The 23,886-nt window shown below is 34.9% G+C and overlaps 1 protein-coding gene across 1 annotated transcript in view; it reads left to right on the top strand.

The window, feature by feature from the left end:
• The window catches only part of USH2A (usherin), a 798,713-nt gene that overhangs the window by 105,683 nt on the left and 669,144 nt on the right, over positions 1–23,886 (top strand). The gene's annotated exons all lie outside the window — the stretch shown is intronic.

Consider the following 23,886-nt stretch of genomic DNA (forward strand, 5'->3'; position numbering starts at 1 on the left):
TCTAACACTGTGTCCATTTCCTGCCGTCAACAACTCGCTGATTCAGGGTGACATTTACCACATTTACAACAGTATCACTCTTGGGCTTGCTACAACATTCACTGCTATGTATATCCTTATACATGGATGACATCACTTTGGTGAACTACCTGGCCTTGAAAGACTTGGAGCTTCTTAACCTCCTAAAGCAAAACTGATTGATAGATTGAGACACTAGAAGCTAGAATACATTTTTAATTATTCTGAGTAGAGAAAGACCAGCTGCTCATTGCTATATTCATTGTTAACTCCTACTTCTTTTACCCCTTTATAAAAATAAAAACTCACAAATAACCAAAAACAACTCAAGAAAATCTATTAGCAAAGACACTGTTTACTCTGAGATGAAATTAAAGCCATGCTTACTTTTTTTTTAATTACATTTTTGACATCTAAAAACATTTACCTTGGGGAGCCTCACTGATTCTCCTCTGCACTCTTTGACTAGGAACTCCAATACATTTTGGTATTGTACTGGCAATTTTAAGGCCTTGACTTGAATGTATGATACATACCATAAATACTTCACTCATAGAGAATACTTTTAGAATACTTGTCACATTTCTTTCCAAGAATGAAAAAAAAGCAGTAAATGCTTAATTTACTAGGCTCACTTTAGAAATGATTTAGGGTGAAACAAATCCAAAAGCCTAGATGCTATTCATTAACTTTCATACAAAGTTAAATATTTCAAAGTAGAAATTAGAAATACATGGTATTGAACTTGCATGAATCATTATGTAGCTCACAAGTTACAAACATATGTTATTTATAAATGTTTAATTTCATTTGAATAAAAAATAGCCACTGTTACTTGCATTTTTAAGTAAACTTTTAATTTTGAGATAATTATAGATTTATATACAGTTGTAAGAAATAATATAAAGACAATTTGTGTACTCTACCAATTTGTCCCATGGTAACATCTGGCAAAACTAGTGTTTTTTTCTTTTTACATCAAAAGTGTGATTTGTGTACAATAAAATATACCCACTTAAAAATATATAGTTTGATGAGTTTTGGCATATGTGTACCCTGTGTAATCCCCATCCCTGTCTAGAGATGGAATGTTTCGCTCTCCCAAACATTCTCTTATGCTTCTTTGCAGTCAGTGCTGTCCCTGAACCCCCAATCCCAGGAAACCGCCAATCTTCTTTCTATCAATACAGATTAGTTTTGCCTGTTCCAAAATTTCTTAGCATAGTGTTATTTGGTATGTAATATTTTCGTACATAGGCTTTTAAATCCCACCTCACCCCCACTTTTAGATCATTCCCTAATTACATGTGCTGTTAGCTTTACTGCAACATAGTATCTCTGGCCCACTTAATCAGAAATCCATTATAAGTATCAGAGTGTATATATTAAGCTCATAGGTACACAATACAAGCTAGGAATTGGAAGCCTGGGTTTATCTGTCAACTAACATATTTGCAAAGCTATAATATATTTATTACTTCTTTTTCTTATCTAGTACTTTCTTTACTTGATCTAAGAGTTCAAGTGTTGAATAGAATCTAGTTTTAAGAAAAGTGTTGTCAGTTGAAACTTGAATCCTTATGAGTTGTCTTTTTCCTTTAATAGCTACATTTACCTTTCGGGGCTCTGGCCAAGAGTGATGCAATAATCAGTGTCTCAGCCAAGCATTGGCATTTCATTGGCTACTTAGCTATTCTTTCATCATTTTGTGACATCATTACCTGCAAGGATAGCCAAGCCTTCACAGAGCAATTTATTAGTAACCATGAACACTTCTTATTCTTTGGCTCTAACTTATGACCCTTTTATAACATTAATCATAGATCTTATGAATTAACTACAATCAAACTATCAGTATAAATTTTTGTTAGCATTATAAATAGCACAGCCAGCTTGAAACTTTTTATATAATAAGCCTTCCTACCACTCAATAATTTGAATGGTGCCAACATCACACTCTAGAATGCTTATTATATAAATGAATATTTCTGTTATTTTTGAAAGATTCCTTTAGAGCACCGAAGTCCAAAAGTATGAATCATCATGACTAATTTGTGTCATATTTATATTATATATCAGGCTTTACCACTGCTTATTTTTTCTCTGTTTGTTCGCAGATTTTACCCTAAATATATTTTATTTATATTTTAATTTTTGTAATGCTAGTAAATTAATTCATTTTTATATAACTAGCATTCACACAGTTCATATTATAGGATCTACATTTGATATATGTTTAGTAAGTCAAGGTAAAGAATTTTCTTTCCTCACTGACATGATGATATTATTAATCTTTGAAAAACACTTGTACTAGTTCTTTCCCTGAGATAGATATGTGCATAAATGCTTTTAAAATATAAGTTGAAAACATGAAAAAGAGGTTATGAGCATGGAGATAAATTAAGACAGCCTTACAGAAGAAGCAAATAGAGATAGCGAAAGTATAAACATAGTAAAAGAAAAGATAATATTTGAAGGGATAAGAGTAAAGAATTATCTAAAGGTGAGGAATGACATGATTTTTCTGAATCCCAAGTAGGCTAAGGAAAGTAAATACATACATAGGTATAATATAATGAATCCAATAATCACCAAAGACCAAGTAGCCAGAAAGACAGAAATCTGATAATCACCAAAGACAGAACAGCATCCTAAAAACAGCCAGAGAGAAAAATACAAAGTGTAAGAAATTAATTTATAAGACACTACTGATATATTTCTCAACAGCCACAATGAAGCCAGAAGACAGCAGAGTAGTGCCTTTGAAATTCAGAGAGAAGGCAACCAAGAAATATGGAATTGTATTTGTAGTAGTACCATCAATTAGAAACAAGAAAGAAAGAATGCATTTTTAGTTTACAAATATATATATCAATATTATCACCAGTAGACTCTCAATAAGAGAATTTTTCGAGAATACTTTTCATAAGGATATATAATGTTTCCAGAAAATACGCCTGGTGTGAAGGAAGGAATTGTGAGCAAGTAAACCTGCAAATATGTGGATAAATATAGAGGAAAATTTACTGCGTTAAATAAAAATAATGTTATATGTAAGAAAGAGTAGAAAAAGTAGCAGGATACCATTAAATGGTCATTAAAAATGGCATTTAAAGGGAAGGGATAAACTCCAACTTCAGCTCCCTCTCGCCATTCTGTTGCACCTTGGGGTAAGAAGAGCAGTTACTGAGAAATACTTGTGAAGTTCACAGCCAATGAGCACAGGGCTCATTAAAAACTGAAAACTAATCCTAGAATCATAGAACAGGGGTCCCCAACCCCTGGGCCACTGGTCAGTAGTGGTCTGTGGGCTATTAGAAACCGGACTGCATAGTAGGACGTGAGCAGCTGGTGAGCTATCATTACTTCCTGAGCTCCGCCTCCTGTCAGATCAGCAGTGACATGAAGTTCTCGTAGGAGCATAAACCCCATTGTGAACTGTACATGTGAGGGATTTAGGTTGTGCACTCCTTGTGAGAATTCCTGATGCTTTGAGGTGGAATACCTTCATCTTGAAACCATTCCCCATGTGCTGCCCTCACACCCAGTTCGTGGAAAAGTTGTCTTCCACAAAACCGATCCCTGGTGCCAAAAATATTGGGGACCACTGCCATAGAACGCTTTCCCTCCCCTCTCATCTTACCACCACACCATGAAAGGCCTGTTTGCCAGAGTTCCCTTTACTCAGTACATCATGTCTGGATTTCAACAAAAATTACAAAGCACACTAAAACACCAAAAACAAACAAACAAAGAAACAAACAACCTCACAGTTTGAAGAGATAAAGCAAAAATGAGAATGAGACTCAGACATGGAAAGGATATGGAAATTATCAGACCAGAAACTTAAAGCAGCTCTGATGAATACACTAAAGGCTCTAATGGAAAAAGTAGACAACATGCAAAAATAGATGGCAATATAAGCAGAAAGATAAAAATTCTGACAAAGAAGCAAAAAGAAAAGCTAGAGATCAGAAACACTTTCATAGAAATAAAGAATGCCTTTAATTGGATCATTAATAGTTGGGGACAGCTGAGAAAAGAATCTGAGTTTGAAGATGTGTCAATAGAGACTACCAAAATAGAAAGGTAAAAAGAAAAATGACTGAACAAATAGAGCAGAATATCTAAGAACTGTGAGACAGCTACCAAAAATGTAAATACATATAATGGGGAAGAAGAAGAAGAGAAAGGAACAGAAGAAATATTTGGAACAATAATGACTAAGAATTTTTCATATTCCAAATGCAGAAAAATCAAAGTTAGGGAAAAATATCTTAAAAGGAGCCTGGTTGAAGGGGGGACATCTAGCCTATGAAAAAGCAAAGATAAGAATTACATTCTACTTCTCAGAAAGCATGCAAGCAAAAAAAGTGGTTAAATAGTTAGGTGTTGACAGAAAAAAAACATCCACCTAGAATTCTGTATCTTGCAAAATTATCCTTTAAAAGTAAAGGAAAAATACTTTCTCAAACAAAAACCAGTAGACTTTTCTTGCCTTGCAAGAATGTTAAAGGAAGAACTTCAGAGAGAGAGAAAAAATGATACAGGTCAGAAAACTCAGATTTATGTAAAGACAGGAAGAACATTAGAGAAAGAATAAATAAAATAACTTTTATTTTTCTTATCCTTAATTGATCTAGTAGATACCAGTTTGTTCAAAATTATAATAAGAACAATGTATTTCATTATTATAGCATGTGTGTAAGTGAAATGAATGATAGCAACAATACAAGACACCAGAGGGAGGAACTAGGAATACTTTATTATTATTAGGTACTCATGCCACCTTTTAAGTGGTATCGTGTTGTTTAAAAGTCAACTTGGAACTCTCGCATGACATTATTTTGTCTTGATAGTTCAAGCTCCACCTGCGGTTCTCCCGTCCTCCATGCCAGGTGTCAGGGGCTGCTCTGGATGTTAACTCTTCCGCCCCATGGCTTCCAGTTCCAAAATGGCGGCACAGAAACAAGCTGCCATGCCACAACCCCACCGCGCCCCTCTCCCGCCAAAAAGAAAAATTAACAAATATACATTGCTGAGATTATCACCAGAAATTGTCACAATAGTCCAGAACTCAAATATGAAGATATAACTGTTCCCAGGGCCATAAGGAAATGAGAAACACCAAGTGGATGATAAGAAACCTGACTTTCACATTTGTAGCACTCGTTACCCCATTTTGCCTGACACCAAATATGCAGAAGATTTTCCTCCAACTCACTTTTTTCTACACTGGAAAAATTAAGATTGAGGTAAACAACCAGCTTCCCCAGCCATTCTGGGTTACCGGAAAGAGACCTGTCCTATCCATGCCTCAACCCACTGGAAGCGTCATGAGTGCCTAAAGGGAGACGTATTCCTGAAGATAGGCAGAGACAAAGGGGGATGTAGGTCTGTCATCCCCAGCCTGGGAAAGTCTGCTCTGTAACTTGACCAATGGAGACACAATGTCAGAGTAGCTGCTTGGCAGCACTATGATGCAGGAGGATTATTTCACAGTTCTCCTCGGCACAAACACTTAGGCAGCCTTCCCATACTGTCAGGATATTCCCTTTGGGACCTCTCTTGTTAAGAAGGGCACAATTGGATTGTTTACTGAAGCCAAGGCGAACCTGGGCTTAAAGCGCCCCCTATAGCTCCCTAGAGGAAGCAATTCAGCAGCAAAGACGTAGATGTATGTCCACAAGAAAAACAGCAGTAGGAAACTATGATGTCTCCAAACAGACAAAGCAAGGAACCAGGGACTGGCCCTAACAAGACAGTAATATGTAAGCTCCCTGACCAAGAATTTTAAAATGCAGTTTTAAGAAAACTCAGTGATCTGCAGTACAACACAGAAAAGTAATTCAGAAATTTATTAGAGAAATTTAACAGAGATTGAAATTTTAAAAAATCAATCAGAAACCTTGGAACTGAGAAATAAATTTACCGAACTGAAAAATTCACTAGTAGCTCTCACCATCAGAATGGATTGAGCAGAGGAAAGAATCAGTGAGCTTGAAGACAGAATATTTGAAAATATATGGTCAGAGGAGAAAAAAAGAACACAAAGAAATGAAGATTTCCTGCAATATATAGAAAATTACTAATACCTCAAAAGGCCAAATGTAAGAATTAATGGTATTCAAGAGGAAGTTGAAGAGGAAGGATTAGAAATCTTATTCAACAAAATAATAACAGAAAATTCCAAAATTTAAAAGTCTACTTGGATTAGTTATAAATGTATATTACAAGCTTTATAGGGCAACCCCCAAAAAAGTTTTAAAAAGGTATAGTTGATATATTTAATACTTACAAAGGAAAGAAAATGGAACCATGTAAAAATGCTCAACTAAAACCACAAAAGGTAAAAGGTATATAGAAAACAAGAATAGAAACAAAGAACAAGGGCAATGAATAAAAAGTAGTAGATATTAATCCAACTATGCCAGTAACTACTTTGAGTGTCAATGGTCTAAATATACCAATTAAAAGAGAGAGATTGTTAGAATGAATTGAAGAATAAAACCAGCTCATTTTATAATGCCAACATTACCCTGTACCAACACCAGACAAAGAAATTACAAGAAAAGAAAACCACAGACCAATATCTCTCATAAAAATAGATGCAAAAATTCTCAACAAAATATTCAAAATAAAACTATTAAGCAATGTGTAAAAATAATTATATATCAGAACCAAGAGGGATTTATCTCAGGTTTTCAAGACTGGTTCAACATTCAAAAATCAGCTAAAGTAATTCCTCACATCAACAGGCTAAAGGGGAAAAATTACAAGATTATATCAATAAATGTAGAAAAAGTATTTGACAAAATCAAGCATCCATTCATGATCAAAACGCTCCACAAATAAGGAGTAGAGGAGAACATACTCAACTTAATAGAAAATATGTATAAAAACCTAGAGTGAACATCATACTTAATGATAAGAAACCAGTCTTTCCTACTAAGATCAGGAATAAGACAAGAATGTTTCCTCTCACCACTCCTTTTCAGCAATGTATTAGGAAGGAATAAAAACAACCTCATTTCAAAATAAGGCAGTAAAGGAGAACGAAAGAAAAAGGATATATAGAAAATAGAAATTCCAAATAAATAAACAATCACAACAAATCTAAATGTGCTGAACATATTAGAATTATGAGACTGTCTGGCTGAAAGAGAAAACAACATCCACCTATTGTCTGAGCAGAGGCTGAATTAGGGCAAGAGAATGTCTTAATCACAAACTTTACAAAAGCACCAAAAAAACCCTATTAAGCAAGATCTATAATATTTTTATGTTATATTTCAAAAAGTCAAATGATTTAAAAATGTATAATTAAAAATCAAAATTTTAAGTAAAGACACATTAGTGTTGCTTGTTTTATGGTCCTGTGTTATTTTGTAATGGGAACTGTTGTTTCTAATCAGTCCGTAATTCCTACCTACCAGTTTTATAAGGTTGGCATGTCCCTGTCTCATATAAGGTTTTACAATGGTCTAGAAACAGACTAGGCATGATGGGACATTATACACAGCTATTTTTTTAAAACTGTAGAGTGTTTATTAACTTTTTCCATTTGGCTCCAAATATTGGTAAATATTTTCTAGTTGTATACAGAGGTTCATATTTTTCCTTTGCCCTCATGCTGCAATGCAGCTCAGCATGGTACTTGTGCTGAGGGTGTGAGAGACATATTTAAAAAACAAGCACACTTCAAGTTTGAAAATTTAAGAAAGCTGGCATGAGCTACATAAATATTAGGCAAAACAGACATTACTGTTTCATTAAGGAAAAAGAGGCTTATTATATAATTATAAAATATAAAATTCTAAGTTTACATGCATCTCATAATATAGTTTCAAAAGTATAAAGCAAAATTTTACAGAACCAGAAAGAGAAATTGGCAAGTTCTACCATCAGCATAGAAGAATTTAATACATCTCTTATTAAAAATGTCTTTTTATAAAAAGAAAGAAAAGCTACATACTAGCAGTTGTCATTAGCAAGACAACACATATATAACTGACAAAGGTAACATTTAAATTAAGCAAACTATTTGAAAAACAGACAAAAGAAGTGAACAAGTAATTCACAGAAGAAGCCAGAAGTGGCAACTGAAATGGTCAATATACATGTAAAGACATGTGCAACTTTACTGGTTATCAGTAAACTAAAAAAAAAGAATGTGATAATATTTTATACCCATCAAGTTGGCAAAGATTGCAAAATCTGGAAATTTCAGGAACTGGTAAGTGGGGACTCATACACCACTTATGGGAAGGTGCTGCTGCACTATGGAAAACAATTTGCAAATGTCTACGTGGAACACTTTACAGTAGTGGATATGAAGGAATATAGCTATCACATCAACATGACCAGACTTCTCAAACAATCATACTACAGAAAGCTTGTTTTAGAATAATACATACACTGTATACACTTATATAAATTTTAAAATCATACAAATAGAAAGAAGAAACTGATAAAAGGATAGGAGACAGGACTAACTTGCAGCTCCCCCTCGGACAGACAGAGCAGCATGTGAAGACACACATCATGAACTTTTCTCCAAGAACTACTGCAGCAACATACCAGGAAAGCCACGAGAATCCACAGATCCTTTGAAGGAAATAGATTGCTGCTGCAGGCTCCAGGAGACAGCTGAAAACTGTAAGTGCCCAAAGTGTGAAAGGGGGATCTTCCACCCCTGAACACATACCCTTCCTGGGGAACCTGAAGGTCCAGGTCACAGGTGATGGATTTGGCCTTACCTGGAGCTGAGACAAACTTAGAGAGCTGAACAAAATATAAGGGTAAAGGAAGCAGGGGGAAGAGCCCTGTGGACTCTCTCAGCCCCCAGGAAAACCATTTCTGACTTTGTCTCCTAGGGTCCTTGGGTAGGACTGCCAGTGGAAGTGGGGAAAGACCACATGGAGAAGGAAACTTCCAGATGAACTCTGTAACAATTTCAACTGAATGCGAACTTTCCTAGCAGAATCTGGGGGTGAGGGTGAACTGGGAGTGCAGACACAGCACAGAAGTTGCATCAGGCAGGGAGGTGTGAAACCTGAAACTCCTGCTTGCTTTTCCAGTGGGGAGACCTGGAGCAGGGGCAAGTCCTCAGCCCTGTTCACCCATTGCCTGGAAATAAACTCGGTGCTGTTGCGGAGAGTATTGTGGGAGTGAGACTGGCCTTTTAGGTTGCATGGGAGCTGGGTGAGGCCTTTCACTGCCAGCTTTCCCCTACTTTCCTGGTGACCTGTATGATGTAGCAGAGGCAGCCATAATCCCCCTAGAAACATAACTCCATCGCCCTGAGAACCACACCCCCAACACCCAGAGCAGCTTCAGCAAGGCCTGCCCAAGGAGAGTCTAAGCTCAGACACACCTAACCCTGCCCCTACCTGATGGCCTTTCTCTACCTGCCCTGGTAGCCAGACAAAGGACATAATCTCTTGAGAGCTCTATGGCCCTGACCACCGCCTGAGAAACTTATCCAGGAGACTCCAGAGCAAGCTTGTATCCTCCCTATACTACTGCCGTTGATGCTCTCTTGAAAGCGCCACCTCCTGTCTGAAGACCAACCAACACAAAACTAGTGCGATAAACAAAAATACAACAAAGGACCCTCACAGAGTCTACTTCACTCCCCTGCTATCTCCACCAGAGCAGGTGCTGGTATCCAGGGCTGAGAGACCTGAAGACTGATCATATCACAGGGCTCTTTGCAGTTACTCCCCACTACCAGTCTGGAGCCTGCTAGCTCCACTGGGTGGCTAGACCCAGAAGAGAAACAACAATCACTGCAGTTCAGCTCTCAGGAAGGCACATCCTGGAGCACCCATATCCAGGGAGCACCCACATCCAGGGAACACCCACATCTGGGGAGCACCCTGTGGGAAGAAAGAATCTGAACAACAGCACTTGAGCCCCAGATCTTCCCTCTGACATAGTCTAACCAAATGAAAACAACCAGAAAAACAGTTCTAGTAATATGACAAAACAAGGTTCTTTATTATCCCCAAAAGATCACAATAGCTTACTAGCAATGGATCTAAACCAAGAAGAAAACTCTGAATTCCCAGAAAAAGAACTCAGAAGGTTCATTATTAAGTGACTGAAGGAGGCACCAAAGGTGAATATGAACTCAAAGGAATTTCAAAAATGTTACAGGATATGAACAGAAAAATCTCCAGATAAATAAATAGCATAAATAAGAAGCAATAATAATTTCTGGAAATTAAGGACACACTTAGAAAAATGCAAAATACACTGGAAAGTCTTAGCAATAGAATCCAACAAGTAGAAGGAAGAACACCAGAGCTTGAAGACAAGGCTTTTGAATTAACCCAATCAAACAAAGACAAAGAAAAAAAATTTTTAAATGAACAAGGCCTCCAAGAAGTTTGGGATTATGTTAAACGACCAAATCTAAGACTAATTGGTGTTCCCAAGGAAGAAGAGAAATCTAAACGTTTGGAAAATCTATTTGAGGGAATAATCAAGGAAAACATCCCCAACCTTGCTAGAGATCTAGACATCCAAATACAATAAGCTGAAAGAACACCTGGGAAATTCATCACAAAAAGGTCACTGCCAAGGCACATAGTCATCAGGTTATCTAAAGTCAAGATGAAGGAAGGAATCTTAAGAGCTGTGAGGCAAAAGCATCAGGTAACCTATGAAGGAAAACCTGTCAGATTAACAGCAGATTTCTCAGCAGAAACCCTGCAAGCTAGAAGGGATTGGTGTCCTATCCTTATCCTCCTTAAACAAAACAGTTATCGGCCAGGAATTTTGTATCCAGCGAAATTAAGCTTCCTAAATGAAGGAAAAATATAGTCTTTTTCAGACAAACAAATGCTTAGAGAACTTATCACCACCAAGCTAGCACTACAAGAACTGCTAAAAGCAGCTCTAAATTTTGAAACAAATCCTTGAAATACACCAGAATACAACCTCCTTAAAGCATAAATCTCACAGGACCTATAAAAAAAACACAATTTAAAAAAAGCATTCAGGCAACAAATAGCATGATGAATAGAATGGCATCTCACATCCAAACACAAACATTGAATGTAAATGGCCTAAATGCACCACTTAAAAGATACAGAATGGCAGAAAGGATAAGAACTCACCAAGCAAGTATCTGCTGTCCTCAAGAGACTCATCTAACACATAAGGATTCACATAAACTTAAGGTAAAGAGGTGGAAAAAGATATTCCACGAAAATGGACACCAAAAGCAAACTTTTGGTAGCTATTCTTATATCAGACAAAACAAACTTCAAAGCAACAGCAGTTAACAAAGAGAGACTTTATATAATGATAAAAGGACTAGTCCAACAGGGAAACATCACAATTCTAAATATATACGCACCTAACTCCAGAGCTCCCAGATTTAGAAAACAATTACTACTAGACCTAAGAAATGAGATAAACAGCAACACAATAATGGTGGGGGACTTCAGTACTCCACTGACAGCACTAGACAGATCATCAAGACAGAAAGTCAACAAAGAAACAGTGGACTTAAACTATACCTTAGAACAAATGTACTTAACAGATATTTACAGAAGATTCTACCCAACAACTGCAGAATATACATTATTCATCAGCAGGTGAAACATCCTCCAAGATACACCATGTGATAGGCCACAAAACAAGTCTCAATACATTTAAGAAAACTGAAATTATATCAAGTACTCTCTCAGACCACCGTGAAATAAAATTGGAAATCGACTCAAAAAGGAACCCTCAAAACCATGCAAATACATAGAAATTAAATAACCTGCTTCTCAGTGATTCTTGGGTCAACAATGAAATCAAGATGGAAATTTAAAAAGTCCTTTAACTGAATTGTTTGATATAATGACACAACCTATCAAAACCTCCATGATACAGCAAAGGTGGTGCTAAGAGGAAAGTTCATAGCATTAAATGCCTATATCAAAAGGTCTGAAAGAGCACAAATAGACAATCTAAGGTCACACCTCAAGGAACTAGAGAAACAAAAACAAACCAAACCCACTCTTATTGACTTAATAAGGAAATTTTAAAAAGTACTGAGATTGCTAAGATCTATTATAATAATGAATCTTCTATCTGTGAAATAGTGAAAAAAAAAGAAATTAGTGCTAGATTTGCTGTCAAACCACAAAGTGCAAAAGTTATGGCCGCAGTGCTAGACAAGTGCCTAGTTCAGATTGAAAAAGCATTAAATTTGTGACTGGAAGACATGAACAGAAAATATGTACTATATGGAACCAAAATATATACTACATAGTACACATAGTACCAAACCCAGTTGCTGTCACTTGGCACATAGAGATCTGGCATCTACTGGAGGTCTTCAAATGTATTCCTTGTGGAAAACAGGACTACTTACTGTATTACTAAATTCAGATATTATTAGTGGAGTGGAATATATATGGCAGTGTCTTGATTCTAAGTTGAGTGGTACATAAAATGGTACAACTCTTTTTTAAATTATTCATAAATTTATTTTTAATATTTCAGTATAATTTCCCTTAAATACAATAATATGATTGATTAATCTATCAGGAATGTATCATCTATGTAAATACTCATGCTACTACTAAAGACAGAGTGGAGGTGACTCTATTCACAATGGAATAACCATTACTAAATTCATGATTACTCTGTACATTTATAGTTTTACTGTGAAGATTGATCATTTGCTAGCTTTAGTCACTCAACAAATATTTATAAATGCCTTCTATGTGTAGTGCATTATGCTAGAGTACAGCCATTATGTCTTGATTACAGATGCAAGTATTTGAAAATATTGAAGGACCTTCATTTGTGAAATTCAAAAAAGATTCCCTGGCAGACACCAATTACTATAATAAATAGAGATGACTTCAGTGCAAACAAATGATTCAGGCTAACAATTAGTAATTAACAAATAATATAAATAGTATAGACATTTTAAATCTTAAAGAAAAATTTAAATGCAGCAATACTTAAGAAAGGGTTTTTTAATTTACTAATGTAGTAATCAAGTCTAATACTACAAAAAATTTCTAATATGAAATACCCTTTATATTTAAATAAATCAAATACCTTTTATACCAGTTGACTAAGTTTAGAGGAATCTTAAATATTAAAAAACATCAATAACGCCTTATACTTCTTAGTATGTGAATTCGTATTTGTATGATGTATATTATTTTGGAGAGTTGCCTGTAAGCAACATATTAATATAATGAATCAAGCTTTTCTTCATTGAAGTCCTTTGTAAAATAATGCATGTTATCCTGAATAAATATGATCTCTATTCCAGGCCATATTTCCTGGAATATCAATAGGGTTAAATTATTATGGTTGCAATAAAATAGAATTGCTTTATCTTGTCCACCATCTACAATCTTGAACAAACTTTAAAATCCTCCTTCTGTTCTCTTAAGGGAACATGGTGTGTCCCCATGTGTCTTTTTTATTTAGTGCCCTGAACAATCCATAAATAAGAGGAAGAAAGAATAAAGAAGGACAGGGATTTCAAAGGAGAAATCAAATACCTAACAACATGCAGTATTGAAAATTAACAAATAAGAATGCAAGGCCTCTCATGCGAATGGTTCCATCTCATTCAACCACTAGACATAATTAGGTCTGTATTCACAAGGCCTACAGTAAGGAAATACTGTTTAAAAAAATAGGCTATCAATTATATTTATATATAGACAACATGTAGACTGAAGGATTATCCGAATAATCCTGCCTAGAGTTTCTGTTTTTCTAAATATAGGTTTTATGTCACGTTATTACAATTTGTTTCATTGGATAATTTTCCAATCTTCCATTTCACTTTACCCATAGAATTAGACTAGGCATTACTTGAATTAGAATGTTTCTAAAAATAGCCACTTATATTAATAGTTGAAATATTGAAGTAACTATGTATGATGTGTTTGTCATCATTGTATTGTCACCTATGTTTGATCAGTATTGTCCAACAGTATTAGTAGTTATTTATTTTATGCTATTAATTTCAGTATCTAGAGAGTGAGTAAGTACATTGTATCTGTGAACACTTTAATTATGTAAGAATTTCTAGCCAAGGGAAAGATAATTACTGAGAAAGGGATATGTCATTGAAGGATAAACACGTGGCATTTCTGTCTTCTCAGTGGTAAAGAATAGTATTTGTTTTGGCTTTTCCAATTGAAATTACATAATCTGTAGGTAAAAATTCACAGGTGAAGTATTATTGCATTTGCCTTTAAACCTTTAATGTTACTATTCAATTAAATGCTAGTCACATTAAAGTACAGTCTTGTAATGTGTCATAAATGCAACGAGTCTGTTAGGACATTCACTCACACATTCACCAAATATATATGATCACCTCCCATGTGCAAAGCACGGAGCCATTTTCTGTCTAGATTCTCTATGTAGTTGGGCACTTTATCTGTGTTCCCCTCTGAAATCTATCACTGATAATAAATTAACAAGTTTGTCTAACATTACCTTTGCCATGGGAATATTAGAGCTACCTAGGGACACTTCCATTGGAAAAAAAATACCTGAGTACACTAAAGTTTTTATGTTTATAAAGATGATTTCTCTACCTAGTAGACAAATCACAGTGAAACTGGATACTTTGAATTACAATTGAATTGCTCCAGCCAGAGGAAAGGGGAAGCCTTGAATAGAGCTGGAGGACAATTACTATTATTAGAGATTTAGGCTCTTAACATTTCCAACATAGGGGGCTTGTTTCTACTGATGAGAAAGGGAAAATGTACAGATTTTCAGAGGGTCTGCAATTCATTCAGGCAATCTGGGAATAGTTAAAAAAAATTACCTCTTTTATTCAGTGAGCAGTACTGTAACAGTACTAAAAAGTGATCATTTTATAATCTTTCACTTTGAAGCAGATTGTCTTTCTCTCCTTCTCACATAGGCAGTGCTGCATCCATATCTCTAAATTTTATAGCCAGGAGTGGAATAACTACATCTTATTGGTTTCTAGGGCTTTGCTGTCCAGTTTAGACTCAGCAGAAAGTAAAGATGGACTGAGCCAGAGTGACTCCAGTCAACACCTCTCTCCCTCGAATACTATTTTCGGTCCCTGAAGCCAGTATAAACATGGAGATTAGAAGTGAGGTCTTTGAAGGAAAACATCCAGATATATAAATTGAGTACCTACTATGTTCTAGGGCTCCTTCTAGGCACTTCTTCAACATATTGAAGACAAGTTGTTTTCGATGACTCATTGTGATCATTATGAACTTAAGCTTCCAAAGGTCATTGACACTGGGAGCTCTCAGGACCTTGAAGGGAAATTTTCTCCCTAGCCCCCAACCTTTTGCAAGGACTTCATATATCTTTGTCTAAGAGGATATTTTTCTTCCTTCTTTTTTCAAAGATACATAGTAGGCATTTAAGATTGTTGTATAAGTGACTGAATAAATAAATTGCTCTTGCAGTTAAATTACTTAAACTTGTATTTTACACAAGTTTGTACTTTCTCTGTAAATTTGAAGGTGTTAAGAAATAAGTAAAATTGAGTGTGTGGCTTGTCACGGTGGCTCCCGCCTGTAATCCCAGAAATTTGGTAGGCCGAGGTGGGCGGATCACTTGAAGTCAGGAGTTTGAGACGAGCCTGGGCAACAAGGTGAAACCCTGTTTCTACCAAAAAATACAAAAATTAGCTGGGCATGGTGATGTGTGCCTGTAGTCCCAGATACTCGGGAGGCTGAGGCATGAGAATCTCTTGAATGTGGGTGGTGGAGGTTTCAGTGAGCCCAGATAGTGCCTGGGCTCCAACCTGGGCAACAGAGCAAGACTCTGTCTTTTGTCTCCAAAAAAAAAAAAAAAAAAACATTGAGTCTATCAGGAGTGGAGTTGATAAAAATGCTTTGGAGACTATGGGTTATCTTTGAAAGATTGTCTTTGCTGCTCTGTAATAGTAACGAAGGAACACTATACTTCAGTTTAATGATCCACAAGAAAGAACTGTCATTGTGTATTATTAGAATATAATGTAATAAAATAAATTTCATCAGTGTCTTCTAGATTCAATGACTATTCAATGATTTTCATACCTGAACATGTCAAAGTATTTGGCTGCAACTTAGCGGAGTTGATTAGTAGCCTTTAAGAAGCTATCAAAATGAAAGCAGTTAAATGAATCAGTGGTAAAGGTCCTTGACCCTGATATAGCCATTGTCTAATCTCATAATTTGAGCATTCAGGGACATATCGGGGGAATCCAGTTGTTACAGAAGAAACCGAAACATAATTGAAAGTGACAAATGATCAACTGGAGATTGGGAAAACATGAAATAGAAAACCATTTGCTTCAGAAGCTGCATAAAATATAAGATACACACCGAGTTCTTGATTTTAAATCAAACTTTAAAATCACTGGTAGAAAAGGCAGATGAAAATTATGAGAATTCAAAAATTTACTTATAATGCACTTACCAATTATTATTTCTTCCATTTTGTCATGGTTATCCTTGTATTATCTGAAACGAGTTGTTAAGAACCAATTATGGGACCAAGAATTTAATACTTCATGAAACTTTATAATCAAAGAATAGACTACAAAGTATTCCTTCTGTCTTTGCAAACCACACAAAATGATAATAGAACAGTATCATCTTTAGGATCAAAGACCCAAATAGGCATTGGTGTGTCATTTAGTTGCATATGTCTTAAATCAAATTTTAAAACAAATTTAGGCATCATCTCTCAAAATCTTTGCTTCTGTATATTAATCCCATTGTTTTGGAAAAAATGTATATTTTTTACAAATCATACTCTGTTTACTGGTGGCTCAAAAACTTTTTAGCTTACATAGTAGTTGAAAAGAGAATCATTTTTTCTGCAGTTTTTTGCTCATCTGTGTGTAATTTAAAACTGAAACGTATTAATTTTCTTAGGTTTTCTTAGTGAAATGTTACATGCAAATGATGTATAATTATCTTGTAACTATCCATGCAGTTACATTTTATTTGCTCTCAATTTTTAATACATTAGTAATAAATGTACACTGTGGAAAAAATAAAGTTATAAACTTTATCTGTAAACCTACCACCCACCGGTAACCCCAGCCAATAATCTTAGTTTATATACTTTCAGGCATTATATTATTGTTATTATTAGTAAACCTGTCTCATCTGTCTCTATCTTCTTAAAATTGCATATTTATATCTATAGATAAGTCCACCTTTATCTAGAATAGAGGATTATACTCTGTATATTATTTTTAACTTGATTTTCAATTCAAACTGTATTATGAATATATTTCTCTATTTATATTTATAAATGTTAGCCTTTTGTTTTTTTAGGAATTGGGACATCTTAAACCACTCTCTTGCTTTTGGGCATTTAATTTGTTTCCTTCTCTTCAGTATTATCAACACCCCATTATTAAAACAGAAAATCTTTATCAAGCAGCTTTAAAAACATATTCTCAGACAGGCGCGGTGGCTCACGCCTGTAAACCTAGCACTTTGGGAGGCTGAGGCGGGTGGATCACGAGGTCAGGAGATGGAGACCATCCTGGCTAACATGGTGAAACCCCGTCTCTACTAAAAATACAAAACAAATTAGCCGGGCGTGGTGGCAGGTGCCTGTAGTTCCAGCTACTCGGGAGGTTGAGGCAGGAGAATGGTGTGAACCTGGGAGGTGGAGCTTGCAGTGAGCCAAGATTGCGCCACTGCACTCCAGCCTGGGCGACAGAGTGAGACTCCGTCTCAAAAAAAAAAAAAAGTATTTTCCTAAATTCTCAGTGGAATTTCTGGGTCCTGTGGAATGTATACATATGTTGCTCCTCCTAAAAGGAATGGATAAACTCCTCTCCTACAAGCAGTGTTCCGCACTGGCCCTTTCTACAAATTCCTTTCACCCTGGTATTATCATAATCTAAAAAATAATAATTTGAGAATCAAAAAATAACAGCTATGCTTCTTTTCTTCAGGAAAACAGAACAGGTTATCCATATATCTGCAGGGTTTTTTCCTCCACAAAAGAAAGGCCAGCCATTTTCAGTAACAAGTAGTTTGGCAGGACCAGAACCATTCCATTGGGTCAGTGGTAAAATTTGTCTTTGGCTTTAAACATTAAGGCAGCCAGGACTGTGTCTTTGGACATTGATACAGCATTTAGTCCAGTCTTATTTACAATTAGGCTTTTTGATAATGGCTTTTGGGCTGACGTTAAGTATAAAATCTGAAATTAGATTTTTTAAAGATTATAATCAAAAAGCAAAAATGTCTTCCTAGAAATAGCAAAGGAATGCTTTTGCTGGATTTGCTCCACTAACTCATGTAGGCAATATACCAAACTCAAACAGCCAGCAGTTGTTTTGTAAAAGACAAACTGCATCTGAAATCAGTATGACAGGACCACAGTTTCCATCTCATCACTTCCACCAACTTACATTTAAGAAAGCACAACTTGAATAATAAAAACCACCATAGAGTAAACAAATTCTTCAATGAGAATGCTTTGAAGTCAAGAGAAAAATAGGCTCAGGGCATTGTGTTACAGCAAAATTTTGCCTTTGGCAAAAGTTTTACGATGGAATAGGGTTTTTAAAATATTGGGAATCAGGTTAATTGCATGGCTAATTGAACTGGGGAAGACAGCTTAATGAGCTCATTTCTCTCCTTCAAATCCAAGAAGTCAGAAGGCAAGTTTTCATCTATTCTTTCATTTATCCAATTAGAACATATCGTCCCCACACATAGGGCTACTAGAAGAAGTAATAGTTATGTCTGATGGCTCTTAGGAAGTATTGTCAATAGATAGGACCTCCTCTGTAGTTATAACTACAGATGATCAAATTAACCAGAAATAAATTTTGGTCATAAATTTCTTCTTGCTCCACTCTGTAGGCTACCTCCTCCAAAGCAGATCATAGACCAGTGCATTTATAAATCACAGAATCACCTTTTAATGGTTATAGACTATATATAGCATAGTGATATATACTGCTGGTGCTGGTCAAACTTGAGATCAACAATTCTGTTGGATTTTTACCCCTCTCTTCCTTCTTTTTCCTCCTCTTCCATCTTCTGACTTTCAGGTTTGAACATGTAATAACTTCCAGGCTTTGTTTTGGGCATTATTTATATATTAACACTTATCCTAAGATTATTTTGAGTCAGATAAAAGTAAGACATTCCATTAAGTTATCTTCATTTTGAAGATGAAGAAACTGAGATTCATAGAAGTAAAGAGGACTCTAGGAGTAACTAACTGTCCGTTGTCATTGTTAATGTTACTTAACCTCTTTAATCCTCTGTCGTGAATCCAATAATGATCAAAGTAGTAGGCAAGTTTGCTGAGGGCCAACTGTGTGACAAGCACTTTGATAACTGATTGGTCTTTACAGCAACCTTATGGGAGAATTATTATTACTCTCATATTATGAGTGAGAAAAATAAGGATTAAAGAGGTACAGGCAATTACTCAAGAACACAGGGCTAGCAAATCAAGAAACAGAAGTTAGATGTGAGATATTGTATCACCCAGGCCTAAAAGATGCAATGAAACAACCCATTTTAAATGTTTAATATAGTAACCAGAGTATACTCTCATTTGATGAGAGTATACTCATCAAATGAGAGTATGCATTTGATGTTACTTTTCACAGTGGCCTTTTTGCAGTTAGGAAACAGCAGCACCAATAATAGAACTAAGCTGTCTGACTCCCAACCTGTACCTAAATCTCTAACTTTTGATTTTATGAAATAAATTTGATTTGCATATGGGCATTGCTGGTGAGGGAAATGTAAAGAGGTCAATTTACCCACTTTAAATTTTTTTGGCTAAAGACCCATAGCTGACAATATTTTAATGGTTGCCACATATTCTTTTATGAAGTGAGTTTCATTTTATATTTGTAAGTGGTTTTTATTGCAAATCATCACCTAACAGTCAATTCTGAAGACTTTCCATAAATGTCACCTTGTTTGTGAATTATTCTCATTCTGTCTCCTCTCTAAATTCCCTCAAGAACAACTTTCTTTGGACATTAATATCATTATTAATTGTGAATTGTCAGTTAACAGCTTAGCAATTGTCTATCATGCTCCTAATGCATGGATGATACAGAGAATATAAAGTCAATAACTTGTATTTCCTGAAAGATACATATACATAAGCCAATCATTTCAGTAGAGTGACAGGAGCAAGATTGAGGTATTAATAGAGTACTCTGAGAGATGAGAAGCGGGACAACTACCTTATCCTAAAGGTTTGCAAATGATTGTGGGGAAAAAATAATCTTTATCACTCCAAAAAGAATATTACAGTGATATTTTAATGGACCATAGAGTTTAACTTGACCATTGTAAAATGACCAAAAGGGTGAATTATTTTTTACCAATTATTAAAAAGTAGCACTACCTGATATAAACAGTGTGACCTAATGTTTACATTCTTATTATTTTTTCTCCTTTTTGTCTTTTTCTCTCTCCCCAGCTAAGTAGAAAAAACTCACTTTGTTTTCATGCTAAAATTTTGGAATACCATTAAACAGCAACACACTGGACAACTAAACTCTTATATTTTATCTTCTCCCTTTAAGATTGTTAAAGGAAGAAATTGAACTAGTGGGGAAAAGTAAATACTGGCCAAAAATAATGCTTTTGACTAGTGTATGTTCCAATGATGATTATGAAATATGTCAAACTGTTCTAAAATACTAAATATGTGTTACTATTTATTCTATATTAAAATAGAACAATAGAATAACCTTTGTTGTCCCAATATGAAAATAGTTTTTAACAACGTTAATATAAAACAAAGAGCAAAGGACCATTATCTTGGATAAACAGAGAGACATTACTTTACATGGTTTGACTCCCCTGATTCATAATTTAACATGTAACTCTGGCATATGCTGGGCACTTAGGGAAGTCACATTAAGTATTTCACAGCAAATGGAGAGTGAGAAAAATGATTTTCAGAAATCCTGTTATTTACTTATTATAAATCTTATCTTGAATTTATTGCACTTTACATGAAATATAATTTGATAAAATGTAATTGGTTTTAGTGTGTATGCAAAATGAGAATTTTCTGATCATTCAGATATTAAAATTAACTTTATAAATACAAATACATATAATTACCTATTAAAATTCTAAGGTGTATTTATTTTAATAAAAGTCTTTATCAAACCTAGATAAATCTCATTTATGATTATAAATGTAAAACTCCTAAACTTTTTTTTACTTGGCATTATTTACTATTAATGATGTTGGGTTTATTAAAAATGCAAGCACAGACTCCAATTAGCCTACTAACCTATTGTATAATTTATCAATTCAATAGGTCAAACAATTAAATCAGAACATTTAATAAAATTGATAATATTTTTTTATTTTTTTTACATAAATCCATATTGGTTGTTTTGAAGTAGCAATTTCTTCTTCAAAATCATAAAAATTGTCTATGTAAAATCAATAGTCAATACTATAAAAGCTGCAACATTATAGACATTTTCATTAAAATGAGTAAAAAGATAATTATGCCTATCACACTACTATACCATATAAATTAACTATTATGCTGAAAATTCTGGCCAATAAAGTAGGGGAAGGAAATAAATATAACTGTATATTTAAAATTATGAACTAAATCTTCACTGTTTTACAGGCAAAGGAAAATTCTAATATCTGATAAAATCTTTAAAGTCAATTAAAAAAGAGTATACTAAAGAAAAATGAATAATTTTCTCAAAAAGGACTATATCTAACCAAGAACTAGGTGAAGATCGTTTGGCATTACTAGTATCCAAAGACATAAATACTAAAACAGTAATTGACATATTATCTAAAATCAAAATAGTGAAGATATAACAATTATGGGCAGAACACAAGAAAATGGACATTCTCAGATATTGCTGGTGTATGAGTTTAATTTTTCTAGAAGGAATTTGACCATATTTAACAAAATCTTTAAAATGTTTATACTCTTTGATAATGTAATTTCATCTCATAATTTTCTTAAGGTAATACTTAGATATATATCCACTCCCGATCCCCAAAATAAAATGGAAAAAAAAAACTAAATGTGTAATGTTTGCAGAAGGGTTGAATGTTATTTTATGAGAAATATAAGAAATAATGCAGCAAAATACATGATGTTTAATAATACAAAACTATGTAGTAATACAAAATACATGATTTTTAATAACACAATACCACGTATATTCATAATTTTGAAAAGAAGAAATATATGCATATACAAATTTGAAAGAAATTGTCTCATGTTGACATTTTGACTTATCATTTGCTAGTCAAATTACCAGTGCTTTTAATTTTCTACCTCCTGCGTTTGTTTTATAAAGAATACTTTTATTATGTCTGTAGTTATACTAAACTCAGTTCAGTTGAATTGTTATTTAAATCTATGGAAAAATTTTTCCTTTGTCCATAAATTGTATTTATATTAGAAAGTTAAAATAATTAATTATAAAACATATATCCAGGTTTTTTTATTTGTTCCAGTACATAACAGACCTATTACGTAATTTGAGTAAATTTTGTCTTACAGTTATACAGGCAGTTCTCTCCTTACACAATTCTGATATGCACGAATATCAGTTATCATAGTTTAGTTAAATGCTACCAGTCCTCCAACAACGTAACTCAAGTGTTGGGTAACCTTGAATATTACCGTGAGTAATTACATAAACAAACATTGCTGCTGGCTCTGCAGTCCACAAATTACCACATAAAATAACAGATGCCCATTGTGGTCCGTGACCGATCACGTTTATTTTTTTCAGTATCTGTTGGTGATTGCACACTACACATTTATCATTCAGTTTATTTATAGAAGAGAAGCGTGTGGTTGTGTTGCCTCCTTGTGAGTCATAAACCCGAGTGACACTTTACAAACACAGATATTCAAAAAAGAAGAGGAATTGGACAGCAAAGAGGAAAACACTGCAAAGAAAGAAAATACTTGAAGTAAAATTCAGATTGAACCTAAGTGGAGTCATAGAAGAAATAGTCACTACTGAGGTTTGAGAGATTCTGAATATGTAGCCAGAGCTACTTAGTGAAGGTGAACTTAACATAAGTGAGGAAAGTGCTTGCCACGAATAGGGTGAAGATGTCCTGGAGGAAGTGACACCCAAACACTTCACATTAGAGGAATTCTCACAGGTACTTCACAACACTAAAAGCATAAAAGTTAAAATGTTGGAAGCTGATTCAAACTTAGAAAGGAGCGTGACAATTCACCAAGGCATAGAAAAGATGTGGCCGGGTGCGGTGGCTCACGCCTGTAATCCCAGCACTTTGGGCGGCCGAGGCGGGCAGAACACGAGGTCAGGAGATCGAGACCATCCTGGCTAACAGGGTGAAACCCCGTCTCTACTAAAAATACAAAAAATTAGCCAGGCGTGGTGGCGGGCGCCTGTAGTCTCAGCTACTCGGGAGGCTGAGGCGGGAGAATCGCTTGAACCCGCGAGGCGGAGCTTGCAGTGAGCAGAGATCATGCCACTGCATTCCAGCCTGGGGAACAGAGTGAGACTCCATCTCAAAAAAAAAAAAAAAAAAAAAAAAAGATGCTTGTGTTCAGTGTGGTAAGTTATAGGTGAGATGAAGGCAAGCACTGTTCAAAGTACTTTTAGTGAGTATTTTACAAAGGAGTAAAACAACTTCTCCAAGTTTTTAATGTTTTAAATTACAGAGTACTAAATGGTCATTTTTACTGGTTTATTTCTTTACATTTATAACCGGCATTGGGGAGTTGTTAACATGTTGAAGTTTTACAAAGTCTTAGAACTATCATAACCTTTCCTGTTGATTATTAAGATCACTTTGCATGTTTGTAACACAAAGGGTAAACACTTGAGGGGATAGATGTCCCATTTTCCAA

Source organism: Pan troglodytes, chromosome 1 (assembly GCF_028858775.2).
Source record: "Pan troglodytes isolate AG18354 chromosome 1, NHGRI_mPanTro3-v2.0_pri, whole genome shotgun sequence".
NCBI lineage: Eukaryota > Metazoa > Chordata > Mammalia > Primates > Hominidae > Pan > Pan troglodytes.